The 13,724-nt window shown below is 41.0% G+C and overlaps 1 pseudogene; it reads left to right on the plus strand.

The window, feature by feature from the left end:
* The first annotated feature begins 1,600 nt into the window (after positions 1 to 1,600).
* On the plus strand, positions 1,601 to 2,637 carry LOC143686834 (keratin, type I cytoskeletal 18 pseudogene; annotated as a pseudogene).
* The last annotated feature ends 11,087 nt before the right edge of the window (positions 2,638 to 13,724 follow it).

Consider the following 13,724-nt stretch of genomic DNA (forward strand, 5'->3'; position numbering starts at 1 on the left):
CCACTGTCTTCTAGCTTCCATGGTTTCTGCTGAGAAATCTACACAAAGTCTTATTGGGTTTCCCTTGTATGTAATGGATTGTTTTTCTCTTGCTGCTTTCAAGATCTTCTCTTTCTCTTTGACCTCTGACATTCTAACTAGTAAGTGTCTTGGAGAACGCCTATTTGGGTCTAATCTCTTTGGGGTGCGCTGCACTTCTTGGATCTGTAATTTTAGGTCTTTCATAAGAGTTGGGAAATTTTCAGTGATAATTTCTTCCATTAGTTTTTCTCCTCCTTTTCCCTTCTCTTCTCCTTCTGGGACACCCACAACACGTATATTTGTGCGGTTCATATTGTCCTTGAGTTCCCTGATACCCTGTTCAAATTTTTCCATTCTTTTCCCTATAGTTTCTGTTTCTTTTTGGAATTCAGATGTTCCATCCTCCAAATCACTAATTCTATCTTCTGTCTCTTTAAATCTATCATTGTAGCTATCCATTATTTTTTCTATGTTTGCTACTTTATCCTTCACTTCCATAAGTTCTGCGATTTGTTTTTTCAGTTTTTCTATTTCTTCTTTATGTTCAGCCCATGTCCTCTTCATGTCCTCCCTCAATTTATCGATTTCATTTTTGAAGAGGTTTTCCATTTCTGTTCGTATATTCAGCATTAGTTGTCTCAGCTCTTGTGTCTCATTTGAGCTATTGGTTTGTTCCTTTGAGCCATATTCTCAATCTTTTGAGCGTGGACAGTTATCTTCTGCTGCTGGCGTCTGGGCATTTATTCAGATTTCTCTTGGTGTTGGACCCAGCAAGGTTGTAATATTTTTCTGTGAAATCTCTGGGTTCTGTTTTTCTTATCCTGCCCAGTAGGTGGCGCTCGTGGCACAGGTTTGTCTGCGGGTCCCACCAGTAAAAGGTGCTGTGGGACCTTAAACTTTGGAAAACTCTCGCCGTCCTGGGGGTTCGCTAGCCGAAGCGGCTTGAGCCGGCCCGGGGTCCGAATGCAGGGAGGGTTGCTGGTCGCCGCAGCCAGGGAAAGAGCCCGTCCGAACTTCCTAGTCGGCTCTGGGCAACAAGCGTGGCGGGAGGGTGCCAGCGGCAGCGGCCCGCCCGAGAGAGTGCACGTTCCCCGGGAGTCACGGGTTTGGAAGGGGCCTCCCCCACCCGTCACCGTTCTCCGCGGCCTGGGGGTTTCCGATCCAATTCTTTCAGTTGGTCCGGGGGCTGCGCGTGGTGTGGGCGCCAGCCGTCTTTGTTTCAGGGGACCGCCTCTCCAATTCTCCCAGCCGGCCCGGGAAGGGGGAAGGGAGTAACTCCGGCCGCTTGCCACCCCGCCCGGTAAGGCCCGCACGCCTCGGCGATCTCACCCGAGCTGCTTCTCTCAGCCAGCCAGCCGTTCCAGGATGGGGTACGCTGTCCTCTTTATCTCTGTTGTGGCTTTGGGCACTTTCTGTATCGTTTCTACTCCCCCAGTAGGTGTCCTGGAGAAGAAACTAAGATCCGCGCGTCTTACTAAGCCGCCATCTTCCAGGAAGTCCTACTTTAATCATTTTTAAATGATAGCAGGAATCAATGGCCATATCCTGAGTTCCATCCTCTCACCTCTCCTCATACAACATGAGCTTCACTACCCACTCCATCACCTTCTCCACCAACTACAGATCCCTGGGCTCCATCCAGTTGTCCAAGTCAGCAGGTCGGGCTGGCCAGCAGCACAGCCAGCATCTATGCAGGAGCTGGCAGCTCGGGCTCCTGGATCTTTGTGTCCTGCTCCTCTACCTCCTGGGGCAGTTGAGGGACCAGGTGCCTGGCTGGCAGGATGGAGGGCATCCAGGGCAAGAAGGAGACCATGCAGGCCCTGAATGACTGCCTGGCCTCCTACCTGCACAGGGTGAGGAGACTGGAGACTGAGAATCAGGCACTGGAGGGGAAAATTCAGGAACATCTGGAGAAGAAAGGACCCCAAGATACCGAGGGCTCAGATCTTTGAAAATTACATGGACTATTCCTGCATCCTTCTGCAGATTGACAATGCCTAAATGGCTATGATGACTTCAGAATCAAGTATGATACTGAGCTGGCTAGGTATCAGTCTGTGAAGAATGACATCCATGAGTTCTGCAAGGTCATGATGACACCAACATCACTCAATTGAACTGGAGAGTGAGGCTCTCAAAGAGGAGATGCTCTTCGTGAAGAAGAGCCTTGAGGAGGAAGTAAAGGGCCTACAAGCTCAGATTGCCAGCTCTAGGCTGACTGCAGAGGTGGATACCCCCAAGTCTCAGGACCTCAGCAAGATTATGGCAGACATCTGGGCCCAGTATGATAAGTTGGCTCAGGAGAACCAAGAGGAGCTGGACAAGTACTGGTCTCAGCAGATTGAAGAGAGCACCACAGTGGTCACCTCTTAGTCTGCTGAGATAGGAGCTGCTGAGATGACACTCATGGAGCGAAGATGTATTGTCCAATCCTTGGAAACTGACCTAGATTCCATGAGAAATCTGAAGGCCAGCTTGGAGAACAACTCATGGGAGGTGGAGACCTGTTACACACTGCAGATGGAGCAGCTCAACAGGGTCCTGCTGCACTTGGAGTCAGAGTGGTATAGACCCAAGCAGAGGGGCAGTGCCAGGCCCAAGAGCATGAGACACTGATGAACATCAAGGTCAAGCTGGAGACTGAGATCGCCACCTACCACTGCCTACTAGAAGACGGGGAAGACTTCAGTCTCAGTGACACCCTGGACAGTAGCAACCCCATGCAAACCATCCACAAGACCACCACTCACAGAATTGTGGATGGCAAAGTGAAATCTGAGATCAGTGACACCAAAGTTCTGAGGCATTAAGGCAGCAAATGCAGGGTGCCCTTTGGGGAACAGACGGCCAATAAAAACTTCTGCATCTTCAAAAAAAAAAAATGATAGCAGGAAATCTCCTGCAATAAAGAATATTGAATTCTATCCTCTACTGTATTTCATTGCATTAAATGCTCCCCCTTTAAAGTTGTATAGTACCTATTTAAGGCACTTATATTCTATCATAAATGTTTTCATCTGTTTCTTCCAGTGGATTGTGAAGCACTTCTTAAAGTAGTGTGGTGGTTTGGAGTGATGTACCCCAGAAAAACATATTATTAGAAAATATCCATCCTTGTGGGTTTGAACCCTTTGTAAGTACAGCCTCTTGATGAAGTTAGTTAATGTTTGGCCTACCTCAATCAGGAGTCCTTATTAATAAGAGAATGAAATTCAGAGGGAGAGAGAGAAAGCCAGAGGAAGCAGCCAGAAGCAAAATACCGAGGGAACTGGAAGAGTTGGGAGAGACCAGGAAATGAGGCCATGTATCTTGACATGACAAACTAAGGACCAAGGATCACCAACATTCAGCCCCAGAATACCACAGTCTTAGGAGAGAAAGCACCACCTTAATAATGCCTTGATTTTTACTTTTTTCAAATCTCAAAACGGTGAGCAAATAAATTGTTTGAACTGCCAATTGCATGGTATTTGCTAGAGCTGTCAAGGAACTAAAACAATAAGAAACACAAAGAAAGGTCCTAATCGGTGGTCCAATAGGATGTGGGTGGTTTAGTTCTGAACATGTTAAGTCTGGAGTACATATGAAGCAACCAAATAGAAATGTTGGGAAGGAGTTGGGATACATGAGTCAGGATCTTAAAGGAAAAAATTGGATGGAAAAAATGAATTGGGGTAGATGGAAACGGTTAAGAGAACATAGGTAGAGGAAAGATAGTGGCCCAGATTGGACTGTGAAGAAATCTGTCATTTAGAGGTAAAGTAGAAAAGAGCCAGCAAAATAACCCAAAGGAATGGCCAGTGATGTAGCAGTAAGACCAAGAGAGTCTGGTGTGTTTCAAGAGTTACAGGAAGTTAAAAAAATTTCAAAAAGGAAAGGGCAGTCAGGAGAGTCAAATATTGTTGAGAGGTCAAGTAAGATTAGAGCACTAGATTTGAGGAAATAGTGACCTTGATAAGAATCATTTCAGCAGGGAAATATGTTAAAACTAAAATGGAAAATGAAAAAGTAGAGGCAGGGTTTACAGATAATTCTTTTGAAAGGTTTTGTTGTGGAAAATAGACAGATGTGATGGTAGATGAAGGAAGACATACGAGATCAATTTGTGTGTATATATGTAGACGCGAGGTACTTAATCATATTTGTATCATGATGGAAATGATGCAGTAGACAATGAGAAATTGATAAAGCAGAGAAAAACGGATGATAGAAGGAGCAAAAGCTTGAGTAGGACAGAACACATGAACTTTGTTAATAAGGGATGGACTTTGTTCATTGGCCTTTCATAGGAGAAACACTATTTTCCATTGTCACAGGAAGAAAGAAAATGAAGATGGATCATAAAATTCATGGGGCAAAAACAAGGTTGTTTTATATAAATAACTTCCATTTTCTCACTGAAGTGTGAGGAAAGTCATTAGCTAGAACAACAGGATGGGGAAGGGAGGTGGAGGGTATAAGGTGAGCAGAATAGGTATGAAATGGTCTTCCAGAAGAGGAGGAAATTAGCACTAGAGAAGTGTGTGTAATAGGATCGCTGGTCCTGAGTGCTCATTTAACATGTGTAATACTGAATTTGAAGTGAAGCTAGTCAATGCAGTTTTCTGATTTTCTTCTGCAGTATTCTGCTATTCAGCTACTGGCACAGAGAAGACAAACAGTTGAGTTCTGCTTGGGCTGGGGTTTTGCTAGGCAATTATGATAGAGTGCAGCAATTGAGAGGTTTAGCTAGGGAGTGATTTTATTGATGGACCCTGCAATCTAAGACCATTCCTGAAAGAATATAGGGGAGGGACATAGGGATAGTAGCAAAGTGGTAGGGTCAATGGTTTGGAACTTCAGGGCATGGGGAGGATTATAACAGGGGGAACACTGTTGCTGTGGACTTGAGTCAATGGTACGTGAACCTCATCTGTTGCTAATTACATCTGCAGTTGGCTAGGAGGCGTGCCTGCTGCAATGAATGACGTTTGACTTAACTAGCTGGTGCTTAAATGAGAGAGCACAACATAGCACAGCCTAAGCAGCTCGGCCCTCCTCATCTCAGCACTTGCAGCTCAGCCCAGGCCTTTGGAGATGCAGAAAGAAGTCACCCTGGGGAAAGTTGTTGGAACCCAGGGGCCTGGAGAGAAGGCCAGTAGAGACCATCCTGTGCCTTCCCACGTTAGAAAGAACCTCAGTGGAAAGTTAGCTGCCTTTCCTCTGAAGAACTAACAAAATAAATCCCCTTTTATTAAAAGCCAATCTGTCTCTGGTGTGTTGCATTCTGGCAGCTAGCAAACTAGAACACTATGCAACATTTTAAAATGCTAAGAAAAATGGATACCTTTAACTTTTAAAAAAAATTAGTTAAGAAACTTACTAAGTTAGGCAGAATTTCTAAAATGGCCTCCAAAAGATGTTCAGCCCTAATTACCAGATCCTGTGAATATTATGATATGTCACTCCTGTGATTATATCTTGTTATATGACATGGTAGATCTTAAAATAGTGAGGTCACATGGATTATCTAAGTGGGCCATTTGTAATAACACAATCCCTTAAGAATAGAGAGCAATAGGAGGACATTGGAGAGGTTCAAAGCTTGGGAAGGATTCTACATGCTGTTGCTGGCTTTAAATATAAGGGGCTACATGAAAAGGAACATGGGTGGCCTTAAAGGGAGGGAGAGAGGAAGTTGGATGACACCCAGGAAGGAAATAGGGACCTCAATCCTACAACCACAAAGAACTGGATTCTGACAACAACCTGAATAAACTTGGAAGTGGATTCTTTCCCAGATTCTCCAGATAAGACCTCAGTCCAGCCTACACCTTGTTTTCAGCCTTGTGATAACCCATGCATAGAACATGCCTGGACTGTCAAGCTTGTCTGGACTTCCGGCCCACAGATGTGAGTTAATAAGCTACTATATTTAGGGTAATTTGTTATGCAGCAATAGAAAACTAATACACTGTGAAGGAGGATATCAGAAAACCATCATCACTTAATGCAGAACATGAAATAAAGTGTTACCACTTCTTGAGAAAAGAAGGTGTATTCATCAGGGATCTCCAGAGAAACAGAACCAAATATTAAGATATTTCTTGTAAGAATGGATTCATATGACTGTGTACATTGGCAAGTCCAAATTCTGTAGGGAACACCACAAGTTGGGAACAACAATGAAGGTTTCAGTGAATTAGCCAGGAGAAGCTGGCTGGCTGAAGAAGAGACAGAAATTCTTCTCTCCAACTGCTGAAATCATCAGGTCTCCTTTTAAGGCCTTCAACTGATTTGATGAGAATTCTCTCATTGCTGAAGGCAATCTCCTTAGTTAATTGTAGATGTAATCAGCCATAGATTAAATCAACTGACTGCTGATTTAAAGTCATGAAATACCCTCATAGTAACAATCAGGCCCTTGCTTGCTTGACTAGACAACTGGACACCATAACCTAGTGAAGTTGACACATGAACTTAATGACGAGGGTAATTATTAATATGCTGCAAGCCTTTCATTGCTGGGATTCAATGTCAACTGAGGACCTGAATACAAGTTATTAGGGAAAACTATGGGACAAGCTTTTCAGATCCATCTGAATCTGGTCTCTTACTAGTAACTGTGATCATGTAAGGGTCTTTGTGGTACCTGGTAAGAAGTTATTTTTGAAGTTTGGTTGGAGCCTACCTCTGAGATGTTATAAGAATTAGGGAGCATGAACAGCTGGATGTAGTGCTATATAATAATAATATAATATAGACATTATTAGAAACTTTCCTACTTTCCTGAAATCTTTTTTGAAGGGTGTATATAATCCTCAGGTTCTCATCATATAAAATTAGGGGATGATAGCATTTCCTACTATGCACAAAAACAGAACAAAACAAAAACTGTTGCAGCAGATGAAGGTTTCCAAAGAAGTCATGCCTTTGGGAAATATACTCTGTGCCCACATGATTCAGGTAGCTGTGGGTATTTTGTATAATAAATGTTGCTATAAAAGCTTTTATACAAAATGAGGGTGAAGAGGAAATGGACTATGAACCAAGAAATTAGTGAGTGGAACATGCTTATTGGTATCAAAAGAATTACCTTAGAAGTTGTGACCAGGAAATCCAAAAGAACTATGAGAAATATCCAAATTTCAACTGCATATCATTTAACATCTGTAAAAATATGCAGTCCTGGGAAATAAATGAAAGAATGTAGGGTTTCTGTTAAGATCAGTAGTCTTGGTTAAGAAGGCAAGAGACATTTATATATTTATACACACACAAAAAGCATAATCTAATGAAGAGATAAATCTGAGCCGAGCTTGCAGACTTTTCTGAGACTGAATATAGTAATGTTAAGAACTTGAATCCAAGAATTTGGACCATACGACCATCTCCTTTGTAGTGTGGAATGGTTGCCATAGCAACTATAAATAGGGTTTTTTTTTCATCCCAGCAGGGTTGCTAACAAGATTCTAGTCAGTGTCCTGGACAACTTGTTTGGTTTTTCAGCAAACATAGACTAGGAAGTAATTGTTTTCCTTTATGGGGAAACATTTTTCATCCTCCAGGAAGATTTGAAATAAAGTGCAGAAATGGGCCAGGGAGCCATAAAACAAAAATTAGAAAGCACCTGCTTTGGAGCCACATTACTGGGTTTAAATTCTAGCTTGGCTACTTGTTAGCCGTGTGACCTTGATCAAGCTGCTCTTCCTTGTGTACAAAATGAGGTTGATAATAATGGTAGCTTACCTCAGAGGCTACTGAAGATTAATGAATCAGTAAAATAAAGTACTCAGAATAATGCCTTATGTAAGTACTTTAGACACATTTATTAAGACAAATTTCTTTCTGTGTTAAGAAAAATGTATCCTTGTTTTTTTTAATTTGTGAAGTTTAAGAAAACTAGGCATAATAAATTAACAGAAAAGTTTTGAACTCAAACTTAAAATGTATAGTTTAATGGTTGATAGACACATAATTTATGTTGAAAATTTACTAAAGTTGTATACTGTTGAAACATTTAAGAGAACTTAAGTTTCACCGTATTTATGAATTTATGAATTCAATTTGTTAGGTTTACAAGAAATATTTGCTATGGGGAAAATTTTCTTTGTTCTCAGAGATTGATGTATTTAAAAAAGGAAATAGAATATATTAAATATGCAAATGGAATTTGAAATATTTGAAGGTGATCAATTAACCACATTTGTTAGTGGGACCAAACATTATCCTAAAACCTATTAAAAATTATTGCTAATCCATTTGCTAAAATAGGATTTGCAAGTCAAATTTAAAAGTTGAAGGGACACCTTAGTTTCAAATTTGTAATTCTTATAAATCAAAGACAAAATTTTAAAGCTAAAATAATCTTCAAAATGGTATTTTTTTTGTTCAAAAAAAGGATCTTCAAAGATACCAAAATACTCTCCAAGATTAGAACCACAAAATGGCTCAGAAATTGGACCTGGTTGGAGAATCCAGTAGCTTTGAAAACATCACAATAGCAGGCTCTCTATCACAGATTTAAGCCCACAGGATGAACTACCCAGTATCTGTCAGCATTTGTTGAACTTCTTCCCAGAAAGGAGAATTACAGGCAACAATTTAACTTGATATGTTAAGAGTCAGGAGTCTAGAACAGTGGATTAAGAGCTGGTATGACAATTCACAAGGTAGAGCTGAAATAAACAAACAAAGGATTGAAGAGTCAATCAGGACACCTACCAAAGAGTGGGGGGAAGAAGTGGAGACCAAAAAGTCTGAATGTCAAGACACAAGTGGCAGATTATAATTTCAAAAAATAATTAAGACTATATTTTTCATGTCCTTGCTCCTCTTACAATGTGACCTTGACATTACTCATGTTGTGAGTTAGTGTCTGTGCTAGTTTGAAGCTGTTATATACCAGAAAAGCCATGTTCTTTTTTCTAATCCAGTCTTGTGGGAGCAGACCTGTTGTCTTGAGGGGAATCTATTTTTTTAACTTCTTTTATTGTAAAGTATAACATATTTACAAAGCATAGAAATAAAAAAGTAATAATTTTCAAAGCACTCTTCAAAGTGTTTACAGGATAGATCCCAGAGTTTGTCATGGGCTACCATATGATCCTCTCATGTTTTTCCTTCTCGCTGCTCCAGAATATAGGAGGCTAAAGGGCTTAAGTACTTTTTTATCATCACAAATTGACTTTTTTTCCCCTTCTTTTTTGTGTGAACAGTAACATATATAAACAAAAAGCTATAAATTTCAAAGCACGGCACCACAATTAGTTGTAGAACATATTTCAGAGTTTGACATGGGTTACAGTTTCACAATTTTAGGTTTTTACTTCTAGCTGCTCTAAAATTTTGGAGACTAAAGAGATATCAATTTAATTATTCAGCATTCATATTCATTTGTTAAGTCCTATCTTCTATGTATAATTCCACCATCACCTTTGATCTTTCCATACCTCTCCTTAGGGTTGTTTGGGCTGTGGCCATTCTAAATGTTTGATATTGGAAGGGTCTGTTACTAATATGGGGTAGAAAGATGGAACTATTTGATGTTCTGGAGAGGCTGACCAGGTTTCAAAACTTACCTGGACCAGGGGCCCATCTGGAGGTTGTAGGTTTCTGGTAAGTTACTCTAGTGCATGGAACCCTGGTGGAAATTTTTAAATTGCCCTAGGTGTTCTTTAGGATTGGCTGGAATGGTCCTGGCTGGGGGTTGGCAGGTTATAATAGGTAGAAAGGTCTACCTGAAGCTTGCATAAGAGCAACCTCCAGAATAGCCTCTTGACTCTATTTGAACTCTCTCTGACACTGATACTTTATTAATTACACTTCTTTTCCCCCATTTGGTCAAGATAGAATTGTTGATCCCACAGTGCTAGGTCTGGATTCATCCCTGGGAGTCCTCTCCCACATTGCCAGGGAGACTTTCACCCTTGGATGTCATGTCCTACATAGGGGGGATGGCAATGATTTCACTTGCAGAGCTGGTCTTAGAGAGACTGAGGCCACATCTGAGCAGCAAGAGAAGCCCTCCAGGGGCCTACCTATAGGTAGGCTAAGCTTCTATGCTACCTACATAAGCTTCACAAGAGTAAACCTCATGATCGAGGGCATGGCCTATTGATTTTGTGTCCCTAAAGTGGGGTGGAATCTTCTTTTTATTAAGTTCTTTCAATGGAGACAATGACCCACCCACCCAATTGCAAGTGGAATCTTTTGATTAGGTGGTTTCCATGGAGCTGTGTCTCTGCCCATATGGGGTGGGCCTTAATTCACTTACTGGAATCCTTTAAGAGGGAACTATTTTGGAAAAAACTCAGAGCCAACAAAGAGACATTTGGAGATGCAGAAAGAAAATACCTCTGGGGAAGTTGTTTGAAACCAGAAGTCAAAGGACCAGCAGATGCCTGCCACATGCCTTCCCAGCTGACAGAGATGTTCTGGATGCCATCAGCCTTTCTTTTTATTTTATTTTTTTTCAAATTTCCTTCATTGTCTCATTTTTTTTAAAAAACACTTTTATTGAGATATCTTCACGTACCGTACAGTCCATCCAAAGTATACACCATGATCATTTTTAGAACATTAACATCACTCCAGAAAAAGAAATAAAAAGAAAAACAGAAAACCACATACATCCCATACCCCTTACCCTTCTTTCTCCTTGACCACTAGTCTTGGACTCTACCCAGTTTTTGTTTACTCTTTATTCCCTATTATCTATTTATTTTCTGGTCCATATTTTTTACTCATCTATCCATACCCTAGATAAAGGGAACATCAGCCACAAGGTTTTCACAATCATGCAGTTACATTGTAAAAGTTATATAATTATGCAATCGCCTTCAGGAATCAAGGCTCCTGGAATACAGTTCAACAGTTTCAGGTATTTCCTTCAAGCTATTCTAATACACTAAAAACTAAAAAGGGGTATCTATATAATGCATAAGAATAACCTCCAGAACAACCTCTTGACTCTATTTGAAATCTCTCAGCCACTGAAACTTTATTTTCTCTCATTTCTCTCTTCCCCTTTTGGCCAAGAAGTCTTTCTCAATCCCATGATGACAGATCCTGACTCATACCTGGGAGTCATGTCTCACATTGCCAGGGAGATTTACACCCCTAGGAGTCATATTCTGTGTAGGGGGAAGGGCAATGAGTTCACCTGTTGAGTTGGCTTAGAGAGAGAGGCCACATCTGAGAAACAAAAAGAAGTTTCTCTGGGGGTGACTCTTAGACATAATTACAAGTGGGCTTAGCTTCTCCTTTGGAGGAATAAGTTTCATAGGGGCGAAACCCAAGATCAAAGGCTTGGCTTGTCCCCACTGCTTGTGAGAATATCAGGAATTCCCCAGGTGGAGTAGTTTGTTATTGCCTCCTTTCTCCCCAGTACCCCAAGGGGACTTTGCGAACAAAGGAACAACAAGGTTAAACACAGATAGCTCAGCATCTCAGAATTTAGAAATAACAGTTATAACTCTGGAATAGATGTGACTACTATAAGATTTTACAATCTAAGAACCTTTACAATAGGCCTTAATGTGATAACCTATGCTGTTGATTTCAATTCTCAGAGTTTGTATATTATAGTTAGACCATGCGAGTGAGGCATGAAAATATTTTTCTTTTTGTTCTGAAATTTCACTCAACATACTGTCCTCACGTTTTATTCACTTAGTTCCATGCTTCACACCTTCATTCCTTCTTGCAGATGCTCATAGCCCATTTTATGTATACACCACAATTCCTCCATCAATTCCTTAGTTGATGTACCCTTAGGTAACCTCCATCCATTGTGAACACTGCCACCATAAACACCAGTGTGCAAATGTCTATTTGTGACCCCACTCAGTTCCTCTAAGTATGCACCTAGCAATGGGTTTGCAGGATCAAATGCATCAACATTTCTTGAGTCAAGTTGTCTTTCTATGGATGCCTTAGTTTGGACATTTTTATGGCCTTAGAACTGTAGACTTGTAACTTAAAAAATACCTTTTATAAAAGCCAACCCATTTCTGGTATATTGCATTGTGGCAGCTTTAGCAAGCTAAAACAGATTTTGGTACCAGGAGTGGGTGCTGCAGTTTGCAAATATCCAATATGTTTGAATGGCTTTTAAATGGATAAAGGGAAGATTTCTGAAGAATTGTGATATGCTTGATAGAGAAGGCCTAGAATGCTTTGAAGAAACCATTGGTAGAAATTTGGATTCTAAAAGTGCTTCTGATGAAGGCTTAGACAGAAATGATGCATATATTATTGCAACCTGGAAGGAAGGTGATCCTTGTTTTAACATGGCAGAGAATTTGGCAAAATTGACTACTGGTGTTGGATGGAAGGCAGAATTTAAAAGCTATGAGCTGGAATACTTCGCTGAAGAGATTCCCAAACTAAATGTGGAAAATGCAGCCTGGCTTCTCCTTGCAGCTTATAGTAAAATGCGACAGGACAGAGATAAACTGAGAACTGAGTTCTTGGGTATAAAGAAGCCAGAAATTGATGGTCTTGAAAACTCTGGGCTTCCAGAAAGGGAAACCCCAGAGAATAGTCCCTCATGTGAAGATTTACCAAACATGGAGCCAGTAAGCCATTAAAGAAAAAGCCAGAATTAGAAATGGAGTTATCCAGAAAGGATTTATGGAAGATCCTATTATCTGATGTGTATGATCCATGTGTGTGGCATGGAAAACCAACAGGTCTGTTTTGTTTTGTTTTGTTTTTATGAGACCTGTATAAATGTAACCACTGCCAGTATGGACTAAAAGGGACCGAAAAGGGATGAATTGAAGGAAAAATTACTTCAAAGGCAGAAAAATGGAAGCTAAGGTCTGAAACCAAGAAATCTTGGGTCAGGAGGTAGACCACCCACCCACATGGAAAGGGTGAGTGTGCTTTGGAGGCAGAAGGTGAGCTGAAGAGTATTGTTGCCTGGGTCCTAGGAGAGTATGGAGCACCTTGCCTGGGGATTGGGGAGAATTGCTGCCAACCCATTGTTCTGAGGGGGTTAAGTGTGGACCCAGAGATGGCAGAGAGCTCAGGTTCTGCTCTAATGCTTAGAGAGGGTGGGGCCAAGAAAAAGGTGGTTCTCCCATGCCCCCCAGTGTTGCAACCCTCACCCCAGCATTTAGATAGTACAGGACTGCTGCATAAGCCTTTGGAAAGGATGGGGTTGTTGCTTTCTAAAGCTGCAAAGTTTAAGTGACTCTCAAACTTTAAAATCTGATGGAGTTTGCCCTAAAGATTTTGAAAATGTTTGAGTCCAGTGACCTCAGTCTCCCCCTATGGCAATGGGATCATTTAGCATATGACTGTTCCACCTTTGTATCTAGGTAGCAGATAACTTGTTCTGAGTTTTCACAGGCCCACAGCTAGAGGAGAATTTTGTCTTAGGTCAGTTCATACCTGTAACTGACTTTGATTTTTGAGATCTTGTCCTGCTCCTGATTTTGCATTGTATTTGTATTGTTCCTGAAATGGTTTAAGGCTTTTATGATATTGAAGATGGAATGACTATATGTAGTTTAGGGAAAAAAATGTCTTTTGGGGGGTCCAGAGGGTGGAATATGCTGGTTTCAAACTGTTATGTACCCCAGAAAAGTTGTGAGTTTTTTCCTTAGTCATCTTATCAGGGCAGAACTGTTGTTTTGGGTGGGATCTTTTTTTAAGTTATTTCCATGAAGATATGACCTACCCAATTGATTATGGAACCTTTTGACTAGGTAGTT

This window comes from Tamandua tetradactyla, chromosome 6 (assembly GCF_023851605.1).
Source record: "Tamandua tetradactyla isolate mTamTet1 chromosome 6, mTamTet1.pri, whole genome shotgun sequence".
NCBI classification, from domain to species: domain Eukaryota; kingdom Metazoa; phylum Chordata; class Mammalia; order Pilosa; family Myrmecophagidae; genus Tamandua; species Tamandua tetradactyla.